The sequence below is a fragment of the Neoarius graeffei genome, chromosome 20 (assembly GCF_027579695.1).
Source record: "Neoarius graeffei isolate fNeoGra1 chromosome 20, fNeoGra1.pri, whole genome shotgun sequence".
Taxonomy (NCBI): Eukaryota; Metazoa; Chordata; class Actinopteri; order Siluriformes; family Ariidae; genus Neoarius; species Neoarius graeffei.
The window spans coordinates 63172377-63192899 of NC_083588.1; the positions used below are offsets into that span (position 1 = coordinate 63172377).

The 20523-nt window shown below is 53.2% G+C and overlaps 2 protein-coding genes across 5 annotated transcripts in view; one reads left to right on the forward strand and one right to left on the reverse strand.

Moving 5' to 3' along the window:
• Positions 1–20523, reverse strand: part of LOC132868909 (large ribosomal subunit protein uL3) — a 477874-nt gene that overhangs the window by 320498 nt on the left and 136853 nt on the right. The window lies entirely within an intron of this gene.
• rarab (retinoic acid receptor, alpha b) overlaps positions 1–20523 on the forward strand; it is a 169154-nt gene that overhangs the window by 41449 nt on the left and 107182 nt on the right. For 2 of the 4 annotated variants that reach the window (XM_060902188.1, XM_060902192.1), the window contains exon 2: positions 1763–1890. The exons of 1 other annotated variant lie outside the window; for it this stretch is intronic. The gene's annotated coding sequence lies outside the window, so the exon portion shown is untranslated. The remainder of the gene's footprint in view (positions 1–1762; positions 1891–20523) is intronic. One more of the 4 variants, XM_060902189.1, reaches the window with a different exon arrangement.

Below are 20523 nucleotides of genomic sequence, written 5' to 3' on the forward strand. Positions count from 1 at the left end.
ATTTATTAATTTTTTTAATAGCAAATATTCAACTCGTCCCATCAGACAGACAGATGCGGGTTTGACTTGTCCGGACCAAACGTTTGGTTGTCCCGGACAGTCGGACTACCATTAATGTCGAACCCTGAATTAGTAAAATCACTCATAACTTCTGAACCAGTTAACCTGCGATCATGAGTCTCCTGTCCCTCATTCCTTACCATGTAATGAACTTGTAATCTGCCAAACAGGAAGTCAGACATGTTGACATATTTTGTCAAATCATCATAAAATTTGGGGAACAGCATTGTTAGAGGTTTCATCTGTTACTTACAAACAAATTTGATTACCAAACAGGAAGTGGAAGTGAGGACATACTGAATCTTGGCATCGCTTTCGTATATTGACCGTAAACTTGGCACATGTGCAGTATTTACCAACTTGGAGCTGAAGTTAAGAAACAAACAACTTGGGAGGGCTCCCGTAAACAGGAAGTGGAGCGATATCTCTGCAACAGCTTGACCTTCTGCCATAAAATTTAGCATCTCCTGCAGAGCAAGCGCTGTCGCTAACTTCGAATAGCTTCTGTTCTTCCTCCATTGCTGAGGGGTGGGAACAGAAAGTGCTTGGGCCCCTTAATTGCTGTTTGCAGATATATTTACGTAATATTTGTTAGCCTAATGTCGGCTAGCTTAGCTCTCTGGTGACGGTGGCAGAGAAGAGGTCTATGGGCAAACTGCTGAACATCATGGACGATGCCAGTCACCCTCTGCACACCGTCATCATCAACCAGAGGAGCCTGTTCAGTGACAGAATGCTCCTTCCCAAGTGCAGGACGAACAGACTCAAAAACTCCTTTGTCCCTCACGCCATCAGACTGTACAACTCCTCTCTGGGGGGGAGGAGGGGGAACAGGAGGACAGAGGACGGGAAGGAGCAGTAGCCGAGCCTGACAATAAGCAATACCGAACAATGTGCAATATAATGTGCAATATAAAGTGCAATATCTTTCCTGCTTCTCCCCCCCCTTCCTCTCTTCCCCATATCTTATTCTTTTATATTTGTATATGTAAATACTTAATTTATTTTTAATTTATCTCGAAGTTTTCTCTATTTCTTTTCTCTGTTTATCTGTAATGATGCTGCTGGAATCTTAATTTCCCTGAGGGAACCCTCCCAAAGGGAGCAATGAAGTTTAATCTAATCTAATCTAATCTAGCAAACGAGCTACTGGGAATAATTGCACGATTTAAATCTTAGCATAATGTTAGCTAGAGAGGTAATGTCACCGTTTGCATTTATATCGTGATTAAAGCGTGTATTTTCTGTGTTGAAAGACGTATGAGGAAATGTGAGATTAACTCCGCCCCTTGTTGACTCAGGAGCGCTCGTCACTGTGCTGAGGCTGAAGCACAGAGGAAGTTGAACATGACGTTAAAGTTTTTAACCGCTGAATAAAAACGCAGTTGTTTTACGAGGCGTGAGGTTGCGAGACCGGCGTGTCTTTCAATCGTGAATATCATTTTCTCATTATATTCATTGGTTGATGAAGGGAAAGATCTCGAAGTTTTCCAAAAACTGAAACAGCCCGTTTACAGATTTACAACTTTTTTTTTGGTCGTTTTCTCACTGATTTATTTAGCAGGAGTCAAATCTGTTAAAGCGTCACGTAGCTGAAACGCAGTGTTACTTCTGCAGGAAGTGTCATTGGTTTCAACGCTAACTTTTTTATTTCTTTTTCTGGATTCCTTACCCGACTGCATTTTCTTTCCTCTTTCTGCAGACATTTCCTTCATGGCGGATTAATTCGTGATCGGGATTACAGGCTGCGTTTCAGGGGAATCCTGACTGAAGGTAAACATCGGTGGAAATGCTGAGACAGGAAGTGGCTTTAGGCAGAGGACAGCAGAGGTGTGTGTGTGTGTGTGTGTGTGTGTGTGTGTGTGTGCGTGCTGTCAGTAGGCTTCATCATCTTGACATCGACTCAGTCATTTCACCATTGACAGGAGAAACTCTAGAATTATTGGCGCACCTCAACAAAATGGGAAATAATAATTGTATATAAAGCCACTAACCTTTACTCCGTTTGCATCAGAGCGCCACATTTTAACATCATACTACGAGAGCAGCCAGATGAGCCAATCAGCATCTCAACCTGAGGTGACTTGACAATTACATTGGTATTTTGAACTCTCTGATATTAACCAATCTCCCTTGGACACCCCTCCCAAAAAAAAAAAAAAAAAACAGTAAACTTGGGGGAAACACTGATTTAACTTGTGTAAAACTTATGTAAGTTAGCTTTATTTATTATATAACTTGCATAACTTGCGTAAAACTTTTGTAACGTAAGTTAGCTCTATTTATTATATAACTTGCGTAAAACTTACGTAATGTCTCATCTCATCTCATTATCTGTAGCCGCTTTATCCTGTTCTACAGGGTCGCAGGCAAGCTGGAGCCTATCCCAGCTGACTACGGGTGAAAGGCGGGGTTCACCCTGGACAAGTCGCCAGGTCATCACAGGGCTGACACATAGACACAGACAACCATTCACACTCACATTCACACCTACGCTCAATTTAGAGTCACCAGTTAACCTAACCTGCATGTCTTTGGACTGTGGGGGAAACCGGAGCACCCGGAGGAAACCCACGCGGACACGGGGAGAACATGCAAACTCCGCACAGAAAGGCCCTCGCCGGCCAAGGGGCTCGAACCCGGACCTTCTTGCTGTGAGGCGACAGCGCTAACCACGACACCACCGTGCCGCCCTATTTCGATTTTTTTTTTTCATTTTGCATTTTCTTCAAGCGGCAATTCCGAGAACCAACTAATCGAACTGGTGTGGCCTAAGCAGCCAATCGCTCGACAGCAGCACGATGCGTCAAATCACACGGATACAAATCAAGAGCTTCAGTTAAGGGTTATTTTACAATCAGGGTACGCAAGCTAAAACTCACATTTAACATTTATCTTCAATATCAAAAGGCTTGACTAAATAAACTTGGTTGTTTATTGTAGCCCTGTGATGGCTCTATTTACCATGCAAAAAAAATGGTGATAACGTTATTTTTGGTGAATGTATGGCAATATATGTCTTTTTTTTGTTTGTTTGTTTTATTTTATTTCTTTTTATATTTTTTTTTCTGTGTGTTTGTGTAGTTTGATGTTTGTTTGAGTGTTTTTGTCCGCCGGTTGTGGTGTAGCTCCGGACCTAGTTTTGGGTGTCGGTTCCCTCCAGGCCTTGGTTCGCTGTGGGTGATGCTTGTGCTCCCAGCTGTAGAGTGCAGTGAGCCTGTTGCTCATTTTACATCGTGGTTGTCCAGCGCTCTGTACTTTAACGCTTGGCGTGATGTTCCGAGCGATGTTGCTCGGTGGTGTCGCGGCGGCTGTGCAGGCGGTTTGGGACACACCAGCGCTCTGCGTGGCGGAGCTTCTCTGCTCGCTTTGTGGATCCATAGCGTGGTGTTCGAGTGATGTTGCTGACGGCATCGCAGCAGTGGTGCTGGAGATGTGGGACTTGTTTTCGTGCACCTTTGGGTGGGACTGTGGCTGCTACACCACGGGAATTACATCCTGACCCCTACTTGGTGGATTTTTTATTTATTTTTTTCTTTCTTTGTCTATTATTGTAAAGCGTCCTTGGGTTTCTTGAAAGGCGCTATATAAATTTAACTTATTATTATTAATTTATTATTATTATATTTAGCAAAATTACTCGTGTCATTTAGAAAAAGTGCTTTTTTGACCACAGGTAGCTCCAAAAGGGATGCACTTACATCATTCTTTATACCATAAAACAAATATTTGGTTCCATATCATTGGAAACATGGTTAAGTTTTTAATGTTGAATGCCAGTAAGTTTTCAGACTATTTTGATCAAATTAGTCTGTAATTGTGTCAAAAAAAAGTCCTCTCCGAGACAGCTCATTTTTCAATATAAAATAACATATCTAAAATGATTATTTTCATCTAAAATGTAGTCAAGATAATTGTCAAAAAAAAAAGTCCTCTCCGAGAATCACTTCATTTGTTTCTCCCAGCCCTGCTTAAAACGACACTTAATTTACTTAGAAAAAAAACCTAAATAGTTCATGAACATGCTATAACATTAGGTGAATGTTATGGACTACTAACAATTTCTTAACTGTTGGAATTTTATTTCTATCAGCTATTTTTTGACGAGGAGTCTTTGATAACATTTTTGCTACTTTTCTTTATCTTACAGCAGATTACACAAAACTCCCATACACACACACACACACACACACACACACACACACACACACACACACACGTCAAAAAAATTAGCTGAAATCTGTTCTTTAACTTGTCCTTCATTTAAAAACTGGTACAAGAACCAGTTTGAATCAGTTTGAATTTTGGACCCCTGTGACACAAACTTTGTCCCCTGATTGTAAAACAACCCGTAATGTTCACAATGTTCAAACATCAGAACGGGAAAAACCGTGATCTCAGAGTGTGACTTTCTCTCACTGCGGTATGGGTGTTGGTTTGAGCCAGATGAGTGTTTTTGTTCTGAGTGTTTCAGAAACTGCTGATCTCCTCCTGGGGTTTTCACACACAACAGTCTCTAGCGTTTGCACAGAATGGTGCGAAAACACAAAAAACCAGTGAGTGAGTGACAGACAGACAGTTCTGTGGGTGAAAACAAACGCCTTGTTGATTAGAGAAGGTCAGAGGGAAATGGACAGCTTGGTTTGGACTTTTTTGCCAGGAAGGAACTCATAGCAACTCATATAATCACTCTTTACAACCGTGGTGAGCAGAAAAGCATCTCAGCCTGCAACAGCAGAAGAACACACAGGGTTCCACTCCTGCAGCCCAGAACAGGGATCTTAGCATCAAGAACAAGTTCCTGTTAAAGTGGCCGGGAAGTGTGTGTATGGCAGCAGTATTGACACGTCAAAGGAAAATAAAAAATGAATGCAAACATATTGTCATATAGACGCAACCGCGCCGAGTCTCCAGGAAGCCTGTCGCTGTTCATCGTCAATAAAGAGCAAAGTGGGACAAAGGAACACACACACACACACACACACACACACACACGTGCAATCTCCATTTGTGTTTGATTAAAAGCTCCTGGAGATGAAATAATAAACATGTGCTTGTATCTACACACCAAATCCCCTACGGCCGGGCGTCGAAACAAAGAAAACAAAACATGCGCGTGCGCACACACTTCTGGAAGTGTTTCAGAGGAGTCAGGGGTTTGGAAAGGGCATTGGTTCAACAGGCAGGTCGGGGTTATTATTACTGTTATTATAACCAGTAGGACAGGTTATTTATAATTATACACACTTATGTTTTGATGTCTCCGGTGTGCGGAGAAGACGCTGAAACACTAACGCTGATTTCTCTCCAATCAGATTTCACTGTAACGTCAATACACACAATCTTTTCATGAAATTGTTTACGTTGTTTGTTCGAGGCATGTTTAGGACACAAACTGGGTTCGTTATTGGTGTTTAATTTGCAGCATTTATGTGAAAATGAGGGGTGGCACGGTGGTGTAGTGGTTAGCGCTGTCGCCTCACAGCAAGAAGGTCTGGGTTCGAGCCCCGTGGCCGGCGAGGGCCTTTCTGTGCGGAGTTTGCATGTTCTCCCCGTGGGTTTCCTCCGGGTGCTCCGGTTTCCCCCACAGTCCAAAGACATGCAGGTTAGGTTAACTGGTGACTCTAAATTGAGCGTAGGTGTGAATGTGAGTGTGAATGGTTGTCTGTGTCTATGTGTCAGCCCTGTGATGACCTGGCGACTTGTCCAGGGTGTACCCCGCCTTTCGCCCGTAGTCAGCTGGGATAGGATCCAGCTTGCCTGCGACCCTGTAGAAGGATAAAGCGGCTAGAGATAATGAGATGAGATATACTAACCCTGATTAACCTGTATACCCTGTATGCCCCCACATTTTGTATGCTGCTGAATCTGTCCTTTTTTCAGTAGCTTTGTATAAACAATAACCGCTAAATGTAATGCAATGTTATGTAAGGTGATCGCCGAGGCATTCTCATTGTGAAAAGTAAGTCACATGTACATGGACTGGCATTTAATGTTGTATTTGTTCCTTTCTATTTGTTTTTTGTCTGTTCATATTCTTTTTGGGGGAGTAAAGTCAGTTTAAAAATGCCGTTAAATGCATAGGCCTATAGGCCAAGTTTAATGACCTTGAGGTTATCAGAGGTCATATGTCGTTTTACAAATGAAAAATGAATTCAGCACCCAAACATTTAACAAACAAGGCCATTTGCTAACTTCATTAATCATTTTAGGACATTTCATTCCTTAGAAAGCTGAGAAACTGGGTTCAGCTGAGACGTTTACAGGCCCAAAGTTCAATGACCTCTAGAGGTCAACAGAGGTCAGATAGAGCTCGGCATATTGCAGATTTGAATTCGGCACACCCAAATTGACAAAATAAGACTGTTTGCCGACTTTGTCTCAAAAATGCCTTTAACTCCTTAAATAAGCACTTTTTTGAATTTTGGTACCAGTCTATTCCTGCTGGTCTCGGGAATTGAACCGACAACCATTTGGTCCCAAAGCTGCTTCTCTAACCATTAGGCCGTGGTTCCCCCCACGTCAGTCATCGCAGTATGTTGGAAAACCTGTCACGTGGTGTGACGATATGATCAGGCATAACGATGACCTCCTGTATCAGATCAGTGGGTGTGTCCTTGTTCGAGCAGCGTGATTGGTCAGAGCGTGTTGATGTTGAGGTTTGGCATCTTTAGGAGGGACGTGTTCCAAACCACATTATTTACTAGCGCAGGCATGAGGAACGAGCCCCAGCCGAATGTTTTCACCCCCTCCCCCCTCTCACACTGATGAGCTGTACGCCGTAACTCAGGCTTTTATTATATTCCTGTAGAGATGGATCGCTCTCTGGCGGCGCCGTTATTGTTGAGTTTTACTTCTAGTCTCGAGGCTCGTTTCGGAGAAAATAACGAGTTTATTGTGGAATCTGTGGTTTTCAACACTGACACTTAAAGGAACAGTTCGGATTCAAATGTTTGCTTCTTCCAGATATATTCGATTAGTGTTGCACTTTTTATATATATAAATAAATAATTAAAATGAACTGTGCCTGTGGGCTTTAAGCCACACCCACTGTGTATGTAAGCCACACCACCTACCTCTAAGCCACGCCTCCTAGCTGAGCCTAATGCTGGTCTCTTTCTATCTTTAGCTCCATCTCTACTATTCTATGTGACTTTTCTTTCTTTCTTTTTCATTCTCTCTCTCATTCTCTCTTTTGCTCTCTCTTTCTCTCTGTTGAATACTGTTAGTGAGGGAGAAGGGGAGCAAGGGATGAAGTGAAGGAGACTCCTGGGTGACGGATAAGGCTGCTTGTGGCGAGCTGGAGGCATTAGCGCTGATTAAAACTCATACCGCTATCCATCACGCACCCCGGCGTGCCCTCTTCCCTCCTCTCACTCCCTCATTCCCTCTTTTTTCCCCCCTCCATCTCATAATGGATGGATTTCCCACAATCCAATATTGCAGGAGCTGTTTGCATGCGAAGTCACTCCATCATAGCAGGGTTGGGTTTTGTACAACAACATGGGTCTCTCTGTCTGGGTCTGTCTGTCTCTCTCTGTGTCTCTGTCTCTCTGTGTGTGTGTGTGTGTCTCTCTCTCTATGTCTGTGTCTCTCTCTCTCTGTCTGTCTGTCTCTCTGTAACGGTAATGCTGTTTTCATGAACTGATTCTACTGTATAATGAGCTGTGGAGGCGCAGGATTCATGCCATTCCCCATCCGCTTTCCTGAAGCTTATATAACACACACACACACACACACACACACACACACACACACACACACACACACACACAGCTCCAGATCTCTGTAGAAAGGAGGTCAGTGCATTCAGCATTTAGTTTATAGCCCTCAGCGTGAGAGGAGATAACGCCCTCCACGCCACGCTGATGATACTGGAGCTGTTTTGAATTGGACCTGCTGCAGCCGTGTTCATCTCCTGCTGAAGTGGGACGTTGTCCTCAAAGCTCCCTGTAAATACTGCATCATGGAACTCAACACCATCGTCTGGAGCGAGAGCACGAGGAATCTGGTGTAAACAGATTTAGCATGAATCCTGTTACTCGTTAGTGACGAATAACTCTGAACTCCAGTGCGAGTTAAATGGAAAGAAAGAAGGAAAGAAAGAACGAACATGCGCTGCTTCCAAGTCTTTATTACAAATGGATGTGTTCATTAGCATTTTACCATTAGACATGGGGGGGAGAGACTGACTAATGGACGTGTGTTGGCCCAGTAATGACTTCCTTTTCCCCGTTCCCTCGTCCATTAGGACGTCCAAATGAAATGAAGGGAAATGAATTGAGATTCTGCAGACAAGACATGAGAGAGACAGATAGAGCGAAGAGGACAGACAGACAGAGGAGAGGGCAGGGGAGACAGATGGAGAGGCAGATATACAGATAGGAGGAGGAGGAGAGAGAAGTGAGGAAGAGATGTACAGGACATAAAAGCATGAAGAGCTGAGACACATAGCACGAGGAGAGGCTGACAGGAAGACGGACAGACAGACTGGGGAGAGACAGACAGACATGCAGACGGATGGGTCGAGGCAGACATGCAGATGGACAGACAGACAATGAGAGAGAGCAGGGCAGACAGAGAGAGAGAGAGAGAGCGGGGCGGGCAGACAGACAGAGAGCGGGGCGGGCAGACAGACAGACAGAGCGGGGCGGGCAGACAGACAGAGAGAGAGTGGGGCAGACAGAGAGAGAGAGCGGGGCGGGCAAAGAGACAGAGAGTGGGGCGGGCAAAGAGACAGAGAGAGCGGGGCGGGCAAAGAGACAGAGAGAGCGGGGCGGGCAAAGAGACAGAGAGAGTGCGGGGCAGAGAGAGAGAGAGAGAGAGTGCGGGGCAGACACAGAGAGAGAGAGTGCGGGGCAGACACAGAGAGAGAGAGTGTGCGGGGCAGACACAGAGAGAGAGAGTGTGCGGGGCAGACACAGAGAGAGAGAGTGTGCGGGGCAGACACAGAGAGAGAGAGTGTGCGGGGCAGACACAGAGAGAGAGAGAGAGAGAGAGTGTGCGGGGCAGACACAGAGAGAGAGAGAGAGAGAGAGAGTGAGTGTGCGGGGCAGACACAGAGAGAGTGAGTGTGCGGGGCAGACACAGAGAGAGAGAGTGTGCGGGGCAGACACAGAGAGAGAGAGAGAGAGAGAGTGTGCGGGGCAGACACAGAGAGAGAGAGTGTGCGGGGCAGACACAGAGAGAGAGAGAGTGTGCGGGGCAGACACAGAGAGAGAGAGTGTGCGGGGCAGACACAGAGAGAGAGAGAGTGTGCGGGGCAGACACAGAGAGAGAGAGTGTGCGGGGCAGACACAGAGAGAGAGAGTGTGCGGGGCAGACACAGAGAGAGAGAGTGTGCGGGGCAGACACAGAGAGAGAGAGTGTGCGGGGCAGACACAGAGAGAGAGAGTGTGCGGGGCAGACACAGAGAGAGAGAGAGAGTGTGCGGGGCAGACACAGAGAGAGAGACAGTGTGCGGGGCAGACACAGAGAGAGAGAGTGTGTGCGGGGCAGACACAGAGAGAGAGAGTGTGTGCGGGGCAGACACAGAGAGAGAGAGTGTGCGGGGCAGACACAGAGAGAGAGAGTGTGCGGGGCAGACACAGAGAGAGAGAGTGTGCGGGGCAGACAGAGAGAGAGTGAGTGTGCGGGGCAGACAGAGAGAGAGTGAGTGTGCGGGGCAGACACAGAGAGAGAGAGAGTGTGCGGGGCAGACACAGAGAGAGAGAGTGTGCGGGGCAGACACAGAGAGAGAGAGTGTGCGGGGCAGACACAGAGAGAGAGAGTGTGCGGGGCAGACACAGAGAGAGAGAGTGTGCGGGGCAGACACAGAGAGAGAGAGTGTGCGGGGCAGACAGAGAGAGAGTGAGTGTGCGGGGCAGACAGAGAGAGAGTGAGTGTGCGGGGCAGACAGAGAGAGTGAGTGTGCGGGGCAGACAGACAGAGAGAGAGAGAGTGGGGCAGACAGACAGACAGAGAGAGAGAGAGAGAGGGACAGACTGTGTGAGAGAGAGCGGGGCAGACAGCGAGAGAGAGAACGGGGCAGACAGCGAGAGAGAGAGCGGGGCAGACAGCGAGAGAGAGAGCGGGGCAGACAGCGAGAGGGCGAGCGGGGCAGACAGCGAGAGGGCGAGCGGGGCAGACAGCGAGAGGGCGAGCGGGGCAGACAGCGAGAGGGCGAGCGGGGCAGACAGCGAGAGAGAGAGAGAGCGGGGCAGACAGCGAGAGAGAGAGAGCGGGGCAGACAGACAGAGGGCGGGGCAGACAGACAGAGGGCGGGGCGGGCAGACAGACAGAGGGCGGGGCAGACAGACAGACAGAGAGAGAGAGAGAGAGCGGGCCAGACAGTGAGAGAGAGAGAGAGCGGGGCAGACAGAGAGAGAAAGAGAGCGGGGCAGACAGAGAGAGAAAGAGAGCGGGGCAGACAGAGAGAGAAAGAGAGCGGGGCAGACAGAGAGAGAAAGAGAGCGGGGCAGACAGACAGACAGAGAAGGAGAGCGGGGCAGACAGACAGAGAGAGAGCGGGGCAGACAGACAGAGAGAGAGCGGGGCAGACAGACAGAGAGAGAGCGGGGCAGACAGACAGAGAGAGAGCGGGGCAGACAGACAGAGAGAGAGCGGGGCAGACAGACAGAGAGAGAGCGGGGCAGACAGACAGAGAGAGAGCGGGGCAGACAGACAGAGAGAGAGCGGGGCAGACAGACAGAGAGAGAGCGGGGCAGACAGACAGAGAGAGAGCGGGGCAGACAGACAGAGAGAGAGCGGGGCAGACAGACAGAGAGAGAGCGGGGCAGACAGACAGAGAGAGAGCGGGGCAGACAGACAGAGAGAGAGCGGGGCAGACAGACAGAGAGAGAGCGGGGCAGACAGACAGAGAGAGAGCGGGGCAGACAGACAGAGAGAGAGCGGGGCAGACAGACAGAGAGAGAGCGGGGCAGACAGACAGAGAGAGAGCGGGGCAGACAGACAGAGAGAGAGCGGGGCAGACAGACAGAGAGAGAGCGGGGCAGACAGACAGAGAGAGAGCGGGGCAGACAGACAGAGAGAGAGCGGGGCAGACAGACAGACAGAGAGAGCGGGGCAGACAGACAGACAGAGAGAGCGGGGCAGACAGACAGACAGAGAGAGCGGGGCAGACATAGAGAGAGAAAGAGAGCGGGGCAGACGGAGAGAGAAAGAGAGCGGGGCAGACGGAGAGAGAAAGAGAGCGGGGCAGACGGAGAGAGAAAGAGAGCGGGGCAGACGGAGAGAGAAAGAGAGCGGGGCAGACAGAGAGAGAGAGAAAGAGAGCGGGGCAGACAGAGAGAAAGAGAGCGTGGCAGACAGAGAGAGAAAGAGAGCGGGGCAGACAGAGAGAGAAAGAGCGTGGCAGACAGAGAGAGAAAGAGAGCGGGGCAGACAGAGAGAGAAAGAGAGCGGGGCAGACAGAGAGAGAAAGAGAGCGGGGCAGACAGAGAGAGAAAGAGAGCGGGGCAGACAGAGAGAGAAAGAGAGCGGGGCAGACAGACAGAGAGAGCAGGGCAGACAGACAGAGAGAGAAAGAGAGCGTGGCAGACAGAGAGAGAAAGAGAGCGTGGCAGACAGAGAGAGAAAGAGAGCGTGGCAGACAGAGAGAGAAAGAGAGCGTGGCAGACAGAGAGAGAAAGAGAGCGTGGCAGACAGAGAGAGAAAGAGAGCGTGGCAGACAGAGAGAGAAAGAGAGCGGGGCAGACAGAGAGAGAAAGAGAGCGGGGCAGACAGAGAGAGAAAGAGAGCGGGGCAGACAGAGAGAGAAAGAGAGCGGGGCAGACAGAGAGAGAAAGAGAGCGGGGCAGACAGAGAGAGAAAGAGAGCGGGGCAGACAGAGAGAGAAAGAGAGCGGGGCAGACAGAGAGAGAAAGAGAGCCGGGCAGACAGACAGAGAGAGCAGGGCAGACAGACAGACAGAGAGAGAGAGAGAGCCGGGCAGACAGACAGACAGAGAGAGGGCAGACAGACAGACGAGAGAAGAGAGCGGGCAGACAGACAGACAGAGAAGAGGGCAGACAGAGAGAGAAGAGAGCGGGGCAGACAGACAGAGAGAGAAGAGATCGGGGCAGAAGACAGAGAGAGAAGAGAGAGCGGGCAGGACAGACCGAGAGAAGAGGAGCGCGGCAGACAGAGAGAGAAGAGAGCGGGGCAGACAGACAGAGAGAAGAAGCAGGGCAGACAGACAGACAGAGAAGAGAGCGGGCAGACAGACAGTAGAGCAGAGAGAGCAGGGGCAGACAGACAGAGAGAGAGCGGGCAGACAGAGAGAGAGAAGTCGAGCGGGGCAGACAGAGAGAGAGAGCGGGCAGCAGAACGCAGACAGAGAGAAGCGGGCAGACAGACAGAGAGAAGAGAGCGGGGCAGACAGAGAGAGAGAGAGAGAGCGGGGCAGACAGAGAGAGAGAGAGAGCGGGCAGACAGAGAGAGAAAGAGAGCGGGGCAGACAGAGAGAGAAAGAGAGCGGGGGCAGACAGAGAGAGAGCAGGGGGGGAGAGAAGAGCGGGGCAGACAGAGAGAAAAAGAGCGGGCAGACAGAGAGAGAAAGAGAGCGGGGCAGGACAGACAGACAGAGAAAGAGAGCGGGCAGACAGACAGACAGACAGAGGAAAGAGAGCGGGGCAGACAGACAGACAGAGAAGAGAGCGGCAAACAGACAGACAGAGAAGGGAGAGCGGGGGCAGACAGACAGACAGAGAAGGAGAGCGGAAGAGAGCGGGGCAAACAGACAGACAGAGAAGGAGAGCGGGGCAGACAGACAGACAGAGAAGGAGAGCGGGGCAGACAGACAGACAGAGAAGGAGAGCGGGGCAGACAGACAGACAGAGAAGGAGAGCGGGGCAGACAGACAGACAGAGAAGGAGAGCGGGGCAGACAGACAGACAGAGAAGGAGAGCGGGGCAGACAGACAGACCGAGAAGGAGAGCGGGGCAGACAGACAGACAGAGAAGGAGAGCGGGGCAGACAGACAGACAGAGAAGGAGAGCGGGGCAGACAGACAGAGAGAGAGCCGGGCAGACAGACAGACAGAGAGAGCGGGGCAGACAGACAGACAGAGAGAGCGGGGCAGACAGACAGACAGAGAAGGAGAGCGGGGCAGACAGACAGACAGAGAAGGAGAGCGGGGCAGACAGACAGAGAGAGAGCCGGGCAGACAGACAGACAGAGAGAGAGAGAGAGAGAGAGAGAGCGGGGCAGACAGAGAGAGAGAGAGAGAGAGCGGGGCAGACAGACAGAGAGAGAGAGAGAGAGCGGGGCAGACAGACAGAGAGAGAGAGAGCGGGGCAGACAGAGAGAGAGAGAGCGGGGCAGACAGAGAGAGAGAGAGCGGCGCAGACAGAGAGAGAGAGAGAGAGCGGCGCAGACAGAGAGAGAGAGAGAGAGCGGGGCAGACAGAGAGAGAGAGAGCGGGGCAGACAGACAGAGAGAGAGCCGGGCAGACAGAGAGAGAGAGAGCGGGGCAGACAGAGAGAGAGAGAGAGCGGGGCAGACAGAGAGAGAGAGAGAGCGGGGCAGACAGAGAGAGAGAGAGAGCGGGGCAGACAGAGAGAGAGAGAGAGCGGGGCAGACAGAGAGAGAGAGAGCGGGGCAGACAGAGAGAGAGAGAGAGCGGGGCAGACAGACAGAGAGAGAGCCGGGCAGACAGACAGACAGAGAGAGCGGGGCAGACAGACAGACAGAGAAGGAGAGCGGGGCAGACAGACAGAGAGAGAGCCGGGCAGACAGACAGACAGAGAGAGAGAGAGAGAGAGAGAGAGAGAGCGGGGCAGACAGACAGACAGAGAGAGCGGGGCAGACAGAGAGAGAGAGAGAGCGGGGCAGACAGAGAGAGAGAGAGAGAGCGGGGCAGACAGAGAGAGGGAGAGCGGGGCAGACAGAGAGAGAGAGAGCGGGGCAGACAGAGAGAGAGAGAGAGAGCGGGGCAGACAGAGAGAGAGAGAGAGCGGGGCAGACAGAGAGAGAGAGAGAGCGGGGCAGACAGAGAGAGAGAGAGAGCGGGGCAGACAGAGAGAGAGAGAGAGAGCGAGGCAGACAGAGAGAGAGAGAGCGAGGCAGACAGAGAGAGAGAGAGCGGGGCAGACAGAGAGAGAGAGAGAGCGGGGCAGACAGAGAGAGAGAGAGAGCGGGTCAGACAGAGAGAGAGAGAGAGCGGGTCAGACAGAGAGAGAGAGAGAGCGGGGCAGACAGAGAGAGAGAGAGAGCGGGGCAGACAGAGAGAGAGAGAGAGCGGGGCAGACAGAGAGAGAGAGAGAGCGGGGCAGACAGAGAGAGAGAGAGAGAGCGGGGCAGACAGAGAGAGAGAGAGAGCGGGGCAGACAGAGAGAGAGAGAGAGCGGGGCAGACAGAGAGAGAGAGAGCGGGGCAGACAGACAGACAGAGAGCGGGGCAGACAGAGAGAGAGAGAGAGAGCGGGGCAGACAGAGAGAGGGAGAGCGGGGCAGACAGAGAGAGAGAGAGCGGGGCAGACAGAGAGAGAGAGAGAGAGCGGGGCAGACAGAGAGAGAGAGAGCGGGGCAGACAGAGAGAGAGAGAGAGCGGGGCAGACAGAGAGAGAGAGAGAGCGGGGCAGACAGACAGAGAGAGAGAGAGCGAGGCAGACAGAGAGAGAGAGAGCGGGGCAGACAGAGAGAGAGAGAGAGCGGGGCAGACAGAGAGAGAGAGAGAGCGGGTCAGACAGAGAGAGAGAGAGAGCGGGTCAGACAGAGAGAGAGAGAGAGCGGGGCAGACAGAGAGAGAGAGAGAGCGGGGCAGACAGAGAGAGAGAGAGAGCGGGGCAGACAGAGAGAGAGAGAGAGAGCGGGGCAGACAGAGAGAGAGAGAGAGCGGGGCAGACAGAGAGAGAGAGAGAGCGGGGCAGACAGACAGACAGAGAGCCGGGCAGACAGACAGACAGAGAGCCGGGCAGACAGACAGACAGAGAGCCGGGCAGACAGACAGACAGAGAGCCGGGCAGACAGACAGACAGAGAGCCGGGCAGACAGACAGACAGAGAGCCGGGCAGACAGACAGACAGAGAGCCGGGCAGACAGACAGACAGAGAGCCGGGCAGACAGACAGACAGAGAGCCGGGCAGACAGACAGACAGAGAGCCGGGCAGACAGACAGAGAGAGAGAGCGGGGCAGACAGAGAGAGAGAGAGAGCGGGGCAGACAGAGAGAGAGAGAGAGCGGGGCAGACAGAGAGAGAAAGAGAGCGGGGCAGACAGAGAGAGAAAGAGAGCGGGGCAGACAGAGAGAGAAAGAGAGCGGGGCAGACAGAGAGAGAAAGAGAGCGGGGCAGACAGAGAGAGAAAGAGAGCGGGGCAGACAGAGAGAGAAAGAGAGCGGGGCAGACAGAGAGAGAGAGAAAGAGAGCGGGGCAGACAGAGAGAGAGAAAGAGAGCGGGGCAGACAGAGAGAGAGAGAAAGAGAGCGGGGCAGACAGAGAGAGAGAGAAAGAGAGCGGGGCAGACAGAGAGAGAGAGAAAGAGAGCGGGGCAGACAGAGAGAGAGAGAAAGAGAGCGGGGCAGACAGAGAGAGAAAGAGAGCGGGGCAGACAGAGAGAGAAAGAGAGCGGGGCAGACAGAGAGAGAAAGAGAGCGGGGCAGACAGAGAGAGAAAGAGAGCGGGGCAGACAGAGCGAGAAAGAGAGCGGGGCAGACAGAGAGAGAAAGAGAGCGGGGCGGACAGAGAGAGAGAGAGAGCGGGGCGGACAGAGAGAGAGAGAGAGAGCGGGGCGGACAGAGAGAGAGAGAGAGCGGGGCGGACAGAGAGAGAGAGAGAGCGGGGCGGACAGAGAGAGAGAGAGCGGGGCGGACAGAGAGAGAGAGAGAGCGGGGCGGACAGAGAGAGAGAGAGAGCGGGGCGGACAGAGAGAGAGAGAGAGCGGGGCGGACAGAGAGAGAGAGAGAGCGGGGCGGACAGAGAGAGAGAGAGAGCGGGGCGGACAGAGAGAGAGAGAGAGCGGGGCGGACAGAGAGAGAGAGAGAGCGGGGCGGACAGAGAGAGAGAGAGAGCGGGGCGGACAGAGAGAGAGAGAGAGAGCGGGGCGGACAGAGAGAGAGAGAGAGAGCGGGGCGGACAGAGAGAGAGAGAGAGAGCGGGGCGGACAGAGAGAGAGAGAGAGCCGGGCGGACAGACAGAGAGAGAGCCGGGCGGACAGACAGAGAGAGAGCCGGGCGGACAGACAGAGAGAGAGCCGGGCGGACAGACAGACAGAGAGCCGGGCGGACCGGACAGACAGAGAGAGAGAGCGGGGCGGACAGACAGACAGAGAGCCGGGCGGACAGACAGACAGAGAGCCGGGCGGACAGACAGACAGAGAGAGAGAGCGGGGCAGACAGAGAGAGAAAGAGAGCGGGGCAGACAGAGAGAGAAAGAGAGCGGGGAAGACAGAGAGAGAAAGAGAGCGGGGCAGACAGACAGACAGAGAAGGAGAGCGGGGCAGACAGACAGAGAGAGAGCCGGGCAGACAGACAGACAGAGAGAGAGAGAGAGCGGGGCAGAGAGAGAGAGCGGGGCAGACAGACAGACAGAGAAGGAGAGCCGGGCAGACAGACAGAGAGAGAGAGCGGGGCAGACAGACAGAGAGAGAGAGCGGGGCAGACAGACAGAGAGAGAGAGCAGGGCAGACAGACAGAGAGAGAGAGCAGGGCAGACGGGCAGACAGACAGACAGAGAGCCGGGCAGACAGACAGACAGAGAGCCGGGCAGACAGACAGACAGAGAGAGAGAGCGGGGCAGACAGACAGACAGAGAAGGAGAGCGGGGCAGACAGACAGAGAGAGAGAGCGGGGCAGACAGACAGACAGAGAAGGAGAGCGGGGCAGACAGACAGAGAGAGAGAGCAGGGCAGACAGACAGACAGACAGAGAAGTAGAGCGGGGCAGACAGACAGAGAGAGAGCCAGACAGACAGAGAGAGAGAGAGAGAGAGAGAGAGCGGGGCAGACAGACAGACAGAGAGAGAGAGCAGGGCAGACAGAGAGAAAGAGAGCGGGGCAGACAGAGAGAGAAAGAGAGCGGGGAAGACAGACAGAGAAGGAGAGCGGGGCAGACAGACAGACAGAGAAGGAGAGCGGGGCAGACAGACAGAGAGAGAGCCGGGCAGACAGACAGACAGAGAGAGAGAGAGAGAGAGAGAGCGGGGCAGACAGAGAGAGAGAGCGGGGAAGACAGACAGAGAAGGAGAGCGGGGCAGACAGACAGACAGAGAAGGAGAGCGGGGCAGACAGACAGAGAGAGAGCCGGGCAGACAGACAGACAGAGAGAGAGAGAGAGAGAGAGAGAGAGCGGGGCAGAGAAAGAGAGAGAGAGAGCGGGGCAGACAGACAGAGAGAGAGAGCAGGGCAGACAGACAGACAGAGAAGGAGAGCCGGGCAGACAGACAGAGAGAGAGAGCGGGGCAGACAGACAGAGAGAGAGAGCGGGGCAGACAGACAGAGAGAGAGAGAGCAGGGCAGACAGACAGACAGACAGAGAGAGAGCAGGGCAGACAGACAGACAGAGAGAGAGAGCGGGGCAGACAGACAGAGAGAGAGAGCGGGGCAGACAGACAGAGAGAGAGCGGGGCAGACAGACAGAGAGAGAGAGCGGGGCAGACAGACAGGGAGAGAGCAGGGCAGACAGACAGACAGAGCTGGAGAGCAGGGCAGACAGACAGAGAGAGAGCCAGCCAGCCAGACAGACAGACAGACAGAGAGAGAGAGAGAGAGAGAGAGCGGGGCAGACAGAGAGAGAGAGCAGGGCAGACAGAGAGAGAGAGAGAGAGAGAGCGGGGCAGACAGAGAGAAAGAGAGCGGGGCAGACAGAGAGAGAAAGAGAGCGGGGCAGACAGAGAGAGAAAGAGAGCGGGGCAGACAGAGAGGGAAAGAGAGCGGGGCAGACAGACAGACAGAGAAGGAGAGCGGGGCAGACAGACAGAGAGAGAGCGGGCAGACAGACAGAACAGAGAAGGAGAGCCGGGCAGACAGACAGAGAGAGAGAGCGGGGCAGACAGACAGAGAGAGAGAGCGGGGCAGACAGACAGAGAGAGAGAGCAGGGCAGACAGACAGAGAGAGAGAGCGGGGCAGACAGACAGAGAGAGAGAGCGGGGCAGACAGACAGAGAGAGAGAGCGGGGCAGACAGACAGAGAGAGAGAGCGGGGCAGACAGACAGAGAGAGAGAGTGGGGCAGACAGACAGAGAGAGAGAGCGGGGCAGACAGACAGAGAGAGAGAGCGGGGCAGACAGACAGGGAGAGAGCAGGGCAGACAGACAGACAGAGATGGAGAGCAGGGCAGACAGACAGAGAGAGAGCCAGCCAGACAGACAGACAGAGAGAGAGAGAGAGAGAGAGCGGGGCAGACAGAGAGAGAGAGCAGGGCAGACAGACAGAGAGAGAGAGAGAGAGAGCGGGGCAGACAGAGAGAAAGAGAGCGGGGCAGACAGAGAGAGAGAGCGGGGCAGACAGACAGAGAGAGAGAGCGGGGCAGACAGACAGGGAGAGAGCAGGGCAGACAGACAGACAGAGATGGAGAGCAGGGCAGACAGACAGAGAGAGAGCCAGCCAGACAGACAGACAGAGAGAGAGAGAGAGAGAGAGCGGGGCAGACAGAGAGAGAGAGCAGGGCAGACAGACAGAGAGAGAGAGAGAGAGAGCGGGGCAGACAGAGAGAAAGAGAGCGGGGCAGACAGAGAGAGAAAGAGAGCGGGGCAGACAGAGAGAGAAAGAGAGCGGGGCAGACAGAGAGAGAAAGAGAGCGGGGCAGACAAAGAGAGAAAGAGAGCGGGGCAGACAGAGAGGGAAAGAGAGCGGGGCAGACAGACAGACAGAGAAGGAGAGCGGGGCAGACAGACAGAGAGAGAGCTAGACAGACAGACAGAGAGAGAGAGCGGGGCAGACAGACAGAGAGAGAGAGCAGGGCAGACAGACAGACAGAGAGAGAGAGCGGGGCAGACAGACAGAGAGAGAGAGCGGGCAGACAGACAGAGAGAGAGCGGGGCAGACAGACAGACAGAGAGAGAGAGCGGGGCAGACAGACAGAGAGAGAATGAGAGCGGGGCAGACAGACAGACAGAGCGAGAAAGAGAGCGGGGCAGACAGAGAGAGAGAGCAGGGCAGACAGACAGAGAAGGAGAGCGGGGCAGACAGACAGAGAGAGAGAGCGGGGCAGACAGAGAGAGAGAGCAGGGCAGACAGAGAGAGAGAGAGAGCGGGGCAGACAGAGAGAGAGAGCAGGGCAGACAGACAGAGAAGGAGAGCGGGGCAGACAGACAGAGAGAGAGAGCGGGGCAGACAGACAGAGAGAGAGAGCGGGGCAGACAGACAGAGAGAGAGAGCGGGGCAGACAGAGAGAGAGAGCGGGGCAGACAGACAGATAGAGAGAGCGGGGGCAGACAGACAGAGAGAGAATGAGAGCGGGGCAGACAGACAGACAGAGCGAGAAAGAGAGCGGGGCAGACAGACAGAGAGAGAGAGAAAGAGAGCGGGGCAGACAGACAGAGAGAGAGAGAGAGAGCAGGGCAGACAGACAGAGAGAGAGAGCAGGGCAGACAGACAGAGAAGGAGAGCGGTGCAGGCAGACAGACAGAGAGAGAGAGCGGGGCAGACAGACAGAGAGAGCGGGGCAGACAGACAGCGAGAGAGAGAGCGGGGCAGACAGACAGCGAGAGAGAGAGCGGGGCAGACAGACAGCGAGAGAGAGAGCGGGGCAGACAGACAGCGAGAGAGAGAGAGAGAGAGCGGGGCAGACAGACAGAGAGAGAGAGCGGGGCAGACAGACAGAGAGAGAGAGCAGGGCAGACAGACAGACAGAGAAGGAGAGCGGGGCAGACAGACAGACAGAGAGAGAGAGCGGGGCAGACAGACACAGAGAGAAAGAGAGCGGGGCAGACAGACAGAGAGAGAGAGACAGCGGGGCAGACAGACAGACAGAGAGAGAGAGCAGGGCAGACAGACAGACAGAGAAGGAGAGCGGGGCAGACAGAGAGAGAGAGCGGGGCAGACAGACAGAGAGAGAAAGAGAGCGGGGCAGACAGAGAAAGAGAGCGGGGCAGACAGACAGACAGAGAGAGAAAGAGAGCGGGGCAGACAGAGAAAGAGAGCGGGGCAGACAGAGAGAAAGAGAGCGGGGCAGACAGAGAGAAAGAGAGCGGGGCAGACAGAGAGAGAGAGAGCGGGGCAGACAGAGAGAGAGAGAGAGAGAGAGAGAGCAGGGCAGACAGACAGAGAGAGAGCTGGGCAGACAGACAGAGAGAGAGAGAGAGAGAGCGGGACAGACACAGAGAGAGAGAGAGCGGGACAGACAGAGAGAGAGAGAGCGGGACAGACAGAGAGAGAGAGAGCGGGACAGACAGAGAGAGAGAGAGCGGGACAGACAGAGAGAGAGAGAGCGGGACAGACAGAGAGAGAGAGAGCGGGACAGACAGAGAGAGAGAGAGCGGGACAGACAGAGAGAGAGAGAGAGCGGGACAGACAGAGAGAGAGAGAGCGGGACAGACAGAGAGAGAGAG